This window comes from Fundulus heteroclitus, chromosome 23 (assembly GCF_011125445.2).
Source record: "Fundulus heteroclitus isolate FHET01 chromosome 23, MU-UCD_Fhet_4.1, whole genome shotgun sequence".
NCBI classification, from domain to species: domain Eukaryota; kingdom Metazoa; phylum Chordata; class Actinopteri; order Cyprinodontiformes; family Fundulidae; genus Fundulus; species Fundulus heteroclitus.
Genome location: NC_046383.1, coordinates 13,776,012 through 13,785,981, shown reverse-complemented (window position 1 = coordinate 13,785,981; position 9,970 = coordinate 13,776,012).

Below are 9,970 nucleotides of genomic sequence, written 5' to 3'. Positions count from 1 at the left end.
GTGGCACTGAGCTGCAATAAATTGAGATGAATGATCAGTCGATGACAATTTCCATAATCGTTATACCTTCCGTAATTCATCAAGGTAATGATACCCGCGCCCCTAATGTCACATTTATTCCATTTTGTGCGCAGCAGCAGGCACAAAACGAGCGCCCCCTCCTCCTCTTGCCCCCTTCCGAAAGGATTGATTACAAACCAACTGCTCTCTGCTCCTGCTTGTGAGTGGAAGAGCAATGTGTTATTTGACCAAAAATAACAATGAAAGAGATGGGAAATTCAATCTAATTCCACTCATTCAACTCTCGTGACAGGCAAACAGGAGGCCATTACAGTTCGGCTCTGGCACCGTTTCTGGGGGGCTGGGTAGGGTTGGGGGGGGCGGCGGAGGGGGGGACAGAGAAGTCTCCGTTTCCTGGCTCCCATCAAGATTCATCATTATCACATCTCCCGTCTCTTTTTTCCCCCCTCCGCTCATTAGTGACGTAGTTCCTCTTTGACAATTATATGTCATTATTGGTGAACAATAGCGGTGTGAACGAGCGCTGCGATTCAATTACAGACACAGTCATTCGAGATTAATTTCCTTCCCCCTCCCTGGGAGCAGCACATCGCTGCAGACATGCATACGCACACCTTGACAGAAATAACAGCTCCATCCATGGAGGGGGTAACTAAGGTCTAGGAATTTATCAAAATGGGGTGTTTGGTCTGCTTAAAGTTCTACTAACACCCCCCACCCCCCCCTCTCAGTCAGTCGATAACGCTCAGGTCTGGCTTTGGCACAAATGCATTACCAAGGCAGTAAGAGGCAGACCGTGACGTAAACTCTGCACAACTGCTGCGAAGACTTTGCAGAGTATAATGATGTTAGGAAATTAAATGATTTCATGTTAATGTAGCAGCAGTATGTGGTTACTGGAATGCTTGGCTTGATCCCAGATTAATTGAGCTAAACGTGGGACACAAATCTCCCGTGGCAAGTGCATCATTTTGTGGGTTCAAGAGAGGAGCTGCAGCTCTATCACATTTATTCCCCAGATTTTTGGATTTGGTTCTAGGTCACAATAAGCAGAAAACCGTTCAGTGCCCAAATACCAAGTGAAACATTTGAGTTTTATGTGATAAAGGGACACAACGTAGTGCATAATGGTAAAATAAACATTTGTTATGAATAAAGTGAAACGTGAGTCAAGCTTTAGTATTCGCTCCCCTTTACTCTGACACCTCCGACTTAAATCCAGTGCAACTAATTGCCCTCAGACGTCACCAAATCAGTGATCTGGATCCGTGTCTAAATGGATCCTGAACTGACTGCAGCTGTTCTCTGAATGCCTCAGACCTGTGCTAGAGAACAAACAAAACTACAACAGAAAAAAAAAGAAATATACCTTCCCCTGCCGCTGTGTGACACGTCTAACGATGCCGTTTAGGTAAACCTTTGATTTTTACTCAGAAGTTCTGATTGAAGATTGATTCTGTAAGTTAATGGTTGGCCAATTCTTCAGAGTGAATCAATTAGCCGGAATCTGGGATTTTTCTGCTGCTTGTTCAGGCTGTGATTACATCCCGGACCGTTGGGCACCTCAGTGTTTACTGTAGCTGACAGCTGACGGTTTCTAACCAAAGACCGGAAATCCACTTTGTTCACCTTTTAACTTTTGGCTACTGACTTGAACGGCTCCTGCTGCCTCTCGGTGCTCATCTTGTTTCAGTCTGAATATCGGTATCTCACAAGCTCACCTGTTCGTTCTGAAATAAGAAACAAGGAAAGTCCAGCTTAACTTTAAATTAACAGCATCAACACTTCCAGCTCTAACCTATTTTCATCAGCGCAGACGGACTGAGAACACAAACAGCATCTTAATCCTCAAAAACAGACTGAAAACGGTTAATGGAAGAAATATGTTGTGTATTACAATTTATTTAAAGAAATAGTTTGATCATATTCAATCGGTGGTGGTTAGTAGTGAACATAGGAGTGTTTAATGGCCTGGTGGAGCAGTAGGGGCACTGGTTTCCTCAGTGGAAACACTCAGATAAATAAATATGGTAAATGAAAGTTCTGGGTAAGTAAATTAACAAAACTAAAGTAAAAGTTGGGATAAAGTGTTTCACAGTAAAAAACAAACAAAAAAACACATTTGGAGCTGGAGTATTGCGTTTGTATTCAAACAAACACCAGAATTTCTTCTGAGAATTACTGCAGACCATCTAAGTGACGGCAGTGGTGGTTGTGCCACATTTTGAGAAGCACGGGATTATATCAGCGCGTTCCGGTGTGAAAATGGCCCAGTCAGAGTTCAGACCTAACTCCAACTGCAGCAAACCTTGAAAAAACGGAAACAAACTGGCGCTCCAAGTTCAAACTGACTGAGCTTGAGTTATTTTGCAAAGAGTGGGAAAAACATCCGTTTCTTCAAAGCTGGCAGAGGCATCCCCCAAAAGACTTGAAGCCGTAACTGCACTAAAAGATGGCTTTTAAAACTATTGACTCAGAGGCGAAGGATACATCTTACAGGCAGGAAAACCTTGTGTTATTTTTCTCTTCCACTACACAGCTCTGCATTTTCTGTTGATCCATCAAATAAAATCCCAGTAAAATGCACAGAAATGCGCGGTTGTAATGAAGTAAAAATGTGAGAAAGGATGACAGCCTCTGCAAAGCAGTGTGACTGCTCTTATGGTTAAACTGCGAGTCCAAAACCTAAATTAGTTCTGCTGACTTCTAAACAAAGCAAAGAAAAAGCAACATCTTTCACGAGTGAGACGCTAGAACTACGAAACCGTCGGCAGTTTTTTTTTTCTTCCCCCCCAAGCAAAACAGACTTGTTGTTTTTGTCGTGAAAACAGTTGCTGAGTGCTTTGCTCTGCATTATGTGCAGAGAATCCACACCACTTGTTTACAGATGTCATGCAGGTCCTCAGAATGCACACGCTATTTTGTCGGCTCCGGCGAGGCCTTTCTCTTTATGTTTGCTTTGTGCTTGTGGTAGGGTTCAAGTAGGACATCTCATTAAGCAGCGGGATCAAACGAGGATTAGTTTGCACAGGCAGTTGCTGCAGAGCGGCATCGCTTACAGCGCATTTTCCTCAGTCTTCAGTAAACGTATGTACAGTAGTTCCTCATTATGCTTTTTTTTGTATTTGACATTGACACAATCTCCAGAATTCCTTTTTTTTTTTTACCCCCACTCAAACATAAATTGCATGCTTGAAATTTTCTCCACCAGCCTCTGACGTCCAGCTGGAGGTTGTTCCTTGAAGTAGGAGAGGCAACATGTTTTTCCTGAGGGTCAAGAACTCACATCAATGCTCAATAGGCACGCTATTGATTTTTCATCCTGAAATCCTGAGCCAAACTGTCAATATAGATGTCTCAAGTAAAAGTCTGCTACTGATAGACAAGCTTGGAGACTAAAAAAAAAAAAAAAACAGTGGCCGTCCCTGGAGACCCTTTAGAGCAGCTGATAAATCAACATTCCCATTAAAAACAGCCAGGCAATGGGAACTTAAGTTTACTATTAAGAAAAATAATTATCTCAACATCTTTCCAAGATGAGAAGAACTTTCCCAGCAGCCGGGCTGAGCACTACAGAGGGCGAAAGCAGCAGGGAGTGGATATAATTGAGCTGAAATTGGTCTCCCATGGCAATGATACTTTGTTCAATCTCATGGGCTGCAGCGATTGGACGGTCATCTCTCCCTCATTCCTCCTCTTGAAAAGAGGTTGAAAAAGGACCGTCTTTCAGGTTGCCCACGATCAAATCTTTGCTGGGAGACGTAATTCCTTCCTTAAGGGATAAGAAGGGAGCTTGTCTACTGGAGACGCAGCAGATCTGACGGCGGTGAATATTAACCACAGATAGTTATGTCAACATTAAATGTTCAAACATTCACAAGGTGAACTATGGATTCAGGCCCAGCGTTCATCTCATTTCATGTAATGTCCTCTTACTGAGACGCGCACACAGAGACGCGACTGAAACTGAAAATCCTTAAGGATGTTTTCTGTTCTGTAAACAGTGTTGCGTCTCATCCTGAAGCCTGATGTTCTTACACGAGGCAGAAAATCAAACTTGCTTATATTTTCTGACCTGAACCAGCGTTTGAATAGACTAATCAATTTCTCAAGCGTCTCTTTTGGATCAATATGTACATGTGGGGGAGCAGAAAGTTGAGCTAGCAGGGGGTCCTCAAAAGATATAAAGGCTTTTAAATCAGAGAGATGAGTCCTGTGGAAAAAATAAAATTGCGCTCTCCTTCTGTTTTTTATTAATTATTGTAACCCTGAGCTTACTTTGGCAAACAGAGCCTGGGATAAGGACCTGACAGGAGCCTCGCAACACAAAATGTCCTGGCATGTTGTCTGAACAGAATTTATCACCAGCAAAGGGATTTTGACAGAACTGCATCCAATGCAATTAAGACATGATCGCTTTCCAACTCAGTAAGCTTTTTTTTTTTTTTTCGTTGCGCAATGATGATGTCTAAGTGACAAATACAGTAGAGTCCAACTAAAACACTGCCATCATCCCTGTGAGAAACATTATAATCTGGATTTAAAGGATTAATGTCCCCCTCCCGTAGAGCGTGCTGCATTGTTATAATTAGTTTGTCATGTCTGTTTTGGGATAAAAATATAATGCATGATGACTTATCCTTAAATAACATAAAAGAATACATGAACACATAAAGAAAGATGATTGTGATTGCATCATAATCCACAGGAGAGCAGATCATGCAGTTATTTTAACACTGATTTAAGTAAAAACATGCAGCAACAGGCTATTCATCCATATACATCTATTAAAGAATGTTTACCTTTAATAAAGACTATTTGATTCATTTTTTGTGTTGAAAGACAAAATGTAAGGAAGGAAAATATATGAGGATTTGCACAATGTTTGAAGAAGTTGCCAATTCTCTTTTGGATTATAGGTTCAGTTGTTTTGCATGTTTGCATTTACTGCCGCGTCTGTTTTTAAAAGTGTTAGTTTGGGAAACGCAGGGTGGAGGTGTCTCCAAAGGGGTCAGCATGTGTATAATCATCCAGTAGATATAATTGTGTTAGCCAAAATGAATCCCCATGATACAGTTATTATTATTATTATTATGTGATGCAAATGAGCGCAGTAAATGATGACAAATGTGCAGCACTGTCATTCATTTATATTACATAATATAAAAAACAAACATATAAATACCAAACTTGGTTGTTTTTAGTTGCGTCACCACCATCTAGGCCAGTTGATCCCTGCAGAGATGTAGAGAGGACAAGACCCAGTTTACTTCCTAGACAGATCCAACATTCAGCTCCCTTCAGTTCATTTCTGTCTATATAGCAACAATTCACTGCTAATTTAATCTCAAAGTGCTTCACAAAAAAACATGAAAAGGTCCTGTTAAAACAAAGACACATATAGTAAATTCAGTCCAATCTTAGGATTGATTTTAGCTGGATACTTTCTAAACTGATATAAAACAGGGCCGTGAAGTTAATTCATCCTGCCAGTCGGTAACAGCCTTCGCTTTCTTGGGGAAACCAGCTGATTACTTGGAGCTTTCTGTGTCGATAGATTTGGATTAGTGTAAATTAGTATTTTGCAGTGCATTAAACCCCACAGGACATGCAAACGCAGCTCACACCTATTTCATCTGTGCACGAGCTTTATGACAAAACAACAAAGAAAGGTAAAAGAAAAACACAAATTGCTTGTCCATTAATAAAAACCATCCCGACGTGCAAAAAATATCTATTTTTCTTTTGCAACCGAAAAAAAACTTTTGTCTCACTTCTGAAGTAAACACTTTGACCCTTGTACCATTCTTTCTGCCCAGCTTGATTAAATGAAACCGTTCCTGCATTTCTGCTCACCAGTTAGCCGACTAAACCACAGAGGACGCGAGGAATTGATTGGCTTGAAGGTGGCCCAAAACAAAGGAAACGCTCCCAGGTGAACGCCTGTCAATCACTCTGTGACTGCCACAGTTTAATGCTGCTGGGAGCTTTGCAGATCGACGCCGCATGCACGAGCCCTGTGTGACTTCTGCTTGTCAGGATTAACAAATCTGCCCTGTCCATGTGCGTCTCAGTCACCACCCGGCATCAGAATCTGCATCAAACTTTGAGGAGGTCGCAGCAAGACAGGAAGATAAGTGAGAACTTCAGGTTAATAATGTACCGTATGAGCAGGAATGTTGCTTCTTTTTTATTAGTGTCTTACTGTTTTGAAACAAACACTTTTCTGTAATGAAACGTATTCATTTTAAAGGCGTGGTAAATCAAATCTCTAATTCAGAAGAGTTATTCTGGGAGACAAATTGAAGGCTTGCGTTCTGAAACTGAAGAAAAATTTAAATGTAAATAATTCATCCATTTATATGTTTGTAGAGGTAGGCAAAAACTATTGAATATTTGTACAGTGTACAAGGTAATGGCAACTAGTGCATGTGCTTTCCAGCCAGACAGCCATCCTTCCTGCTTATTAGTGCTGGGTTGCAGGGTTACAGGGGCAGCTGGTGCCTATCTCCAGCCGCCAATGGCCGAGGGGCAGAGAGGGGGGAGATACGCCCTGAACAGGTCGCCAGTCCATTACAGGGCAACACAGACACACAGGCCTGCCTGCACACACACTCGTGCCTGAGGGAGACACCGAATAACCTGACAGCCATGTTTTTGGATCATTGGGGGGGGAGCCAGAGTACATGATCGCTGTTCATAAAGACTCAAACCGTACATTCTTGTATCGCTTTCTTGTTTACCAGCCGGTAACAGCTCGACATGATGGGCTCCCAGTAAAAACAAAAGTAAAACAGAAGCAAAGTAGCAAAATAATTTATTCTTATTTTTAGCCAATTAATTTATCGCTCTCTCTGAAACTGATCTCATTAGACAGTATTTTGTTTTTTTAGATTTAGCTCCAGGGTTCAGTCTGTGAAGACAGACAGAACCTGTCTACAAGATCACAAAATCAGCTAAAGAATTCAGCGACAAAACCAGGGCGCTTAAACACAGAGGGTGGTGTAGAGAAAACTGAGGGAGAACACGGGTGAAGTCAATCATCAGGAAATGATGAACAGCTGAGACCAATGAGACAGACAAGCCGAGGAGAGAACTATGAACTAAAGGGGAACACAGGAAATATAATAAAATATAATAAAATGTACATAAAGAAGATGAAGATTCATAAAATATAAACAGATACATACAGATAATTAACTAAAGAAGGTTTTGATCAAGGAAACGTAAATACCTAGTGAAAAATACATACAAGAAAGAAAATCAAAACACAAACATCCAACATGGCACCAGAAAGACTCCACACTCAGTTTGTGTTGAAGTGGGACCTCTTGTTTTACCAAAGCTTTGTTGTACTGATGTTACTTTGTATCTGCTGAGCTGGCTCTGCCGTTTGGAGGTCAGGTAAATATACAGTTACAGTAAATAATGTCCCTAAAAGTACTTTTCTGTTTTATATGCATCGCCTACTCCAAGTATTGGTTTCAAATGTTGTGAAAAAAAAATACATTTGGATGTGTTTCCTCTGCCTATATTTGTTATTTTGTAATTATATATTTTTTAATAATTTCTTTATTTTGTTGTGTTAAAGACCAGAATTTGTCTGCCTGATTAGGATTTTGTTTTTACAATTTAAATCACCAATAATCATCAGTTACTCAGTATTTGAGTAGCCCCTTTAACCAATACATTTTACTCTTATTTGACGACATTTGTGAATGTCAACTTTTTACTTGAACATGAACTGAAATATAAAATAGCATAACATTTACCCCACTTTTAACTGTTAAATGTTTGTTTACTCCATTTGCCTGATGATGACTAACATTAATGTTCTGTCATCAGATTTATGCCATCTAAGCAGCATTTAGCACTGCACTGCTGTAGGTGATAAAATAAGGCAGTTTGCTGTTTTCTATGTAATTTAGCAAAAACATTTAACTTTAGCAGAATCAAGACTCTTTAATTTCATTATGGGTTGCCATAATGACATTTTGATGAGTCAGACACCCTATGTATAATTCAGCTCATAGAGTCAATAATGAACAAATTATTTTAAATGTTATCAAAGGAATAGTTGTAAAAATGTAAAAAAAAAAAAAAAAGGAGGAATAGCTTAACATGTAGCGGTGTTGAATTTCTGAATGAGTCCAACAGGAAGGGCTTTTATTTCAAAGAACCAGGAGTTGCTGGGGGAAAAAATAAAATAAAAATAAATGTTTAAATGATTTAGTTGTTTAAATAAATTTGCAGGGTTTCTGAGCGTGATTACTGTTTTTTGAATTACAAGTGAACTAATTACATTGTTATTGTTGCTATAAGCTAAAGTTAGCCTGTGATTTGAATCTTCTGAAAGAGAACATATTTCTTCCATATCAAGTCCATTGCTATTATAGTTTGCATTCTCTTCTTGCCCCAAAAAGCAAAACCTTTTATTATTATTTTGACTTCATGGGGAGCAGCTCGGTGTGAACAGAAAGCGGGTCTGCTTATGTTTACTGTCATTAACATATTTTATTTATTTATTCTTTCTAAGAAATAAGTGCTTCTGGAAAAAAACTGGAACACTATAATGGGAAAATTAATAAACTTTCAATCCTTCTATCAATATATCCCTCCTTTAGTTGACTGGAAAGGACGAAATGAAGCGCTTGTATGTTATTTTAAATTTACTTTACAAAATAATTTGATTGTCTCGCTCTTTTTGTCAAAAGAACAGCACAACATAGCTTTGAATGAAGAGAGTAAAGGTACATTATTCTGGGCAACCATTTATTCTTTGTCCAGAAAAAATTGGCAGATTACAGCTGCTGTTCAACAATGTGTGTGAAACGTGCTTTATTGCATAAATTTGCATAATCTCAGCTAAACAATGTTGAAGACATTTCTGCTGCAGCTGCATGTTGAGCGTGTACTATGCAGCAATAGCTAAATGTAATCTAGATCTCTCCACACATGATTGCTTTAAAAGTCCATGTTTTTTACAGTGCACATAAAAATCACTGAACCTTTAAACTTTTCTAGACCTCCATAGAGACACGAAACAATGTGAACTGCATCTTCCCCTCAGATTCTAATTTCCTTCTTGATACAGATAATTGACCTCATCCAAAGGACACTTTAGAAAACCAACAATCAACAATTAAACCATCTTACAAACTTCTATTGTGCTACAAGTGAAATAAAATGTATTTGATGAAATGCAATATATCTGACTTCTGTGCTTGTGCAAGCTGCGGGTCCTGAGGCACAGATTTTGTTTACATGTTAGCATGCCAATGACAATAAAGACCTTGAAGCTTGTAATCCTTATGCAAGTTTTCTAACGTATTACAGCTCCAATAGCCTGTCGGCATAATTAAACCTTTAATGCATACGGTTGTTGGACTCCCCGGTCAATTTTGGGCTAGGAACAAGGGGGCACCAGTCCACTGTTGCCTGGGGCATCAAAATGGCTACAACAGGCTCTGTTTACAGAGGCTAAAAATGGCACTGGCTAAGAAAGAAACCCACATTTTCAAGAAGATTCTGGACATTCCTGCCAGATGATGGATCTATGGCTTCCTTAACGAATGACTTTCCACCTTCAATACATGAGCTACAGATAGATCACATGACTCAAGACAAGTCAAGTATTTAGAGTATATAGGTGTGGAGCTTAAATGTGATATGGGCCCAGTTATCATGGTGCTTTCTATATATAATCAAATGACAAATTTTCTGAGTTCACAATAAAAAAAATACGACACGAACACCCCTTTGTTTGTGAACAGCACGCACTTCAACATCCAATATTACTTTTGGACATATAAAACAAAGAGAATGTTTCAGGTGTAAACTATGTATCTGCATATCTTGCAGTTTATATGGTATTAACTTTATAGCAGAAATGGTACGGTACAATCTCAACACTGTCCTGATATGTTTAAAAAAATAAAATGGACAGAAA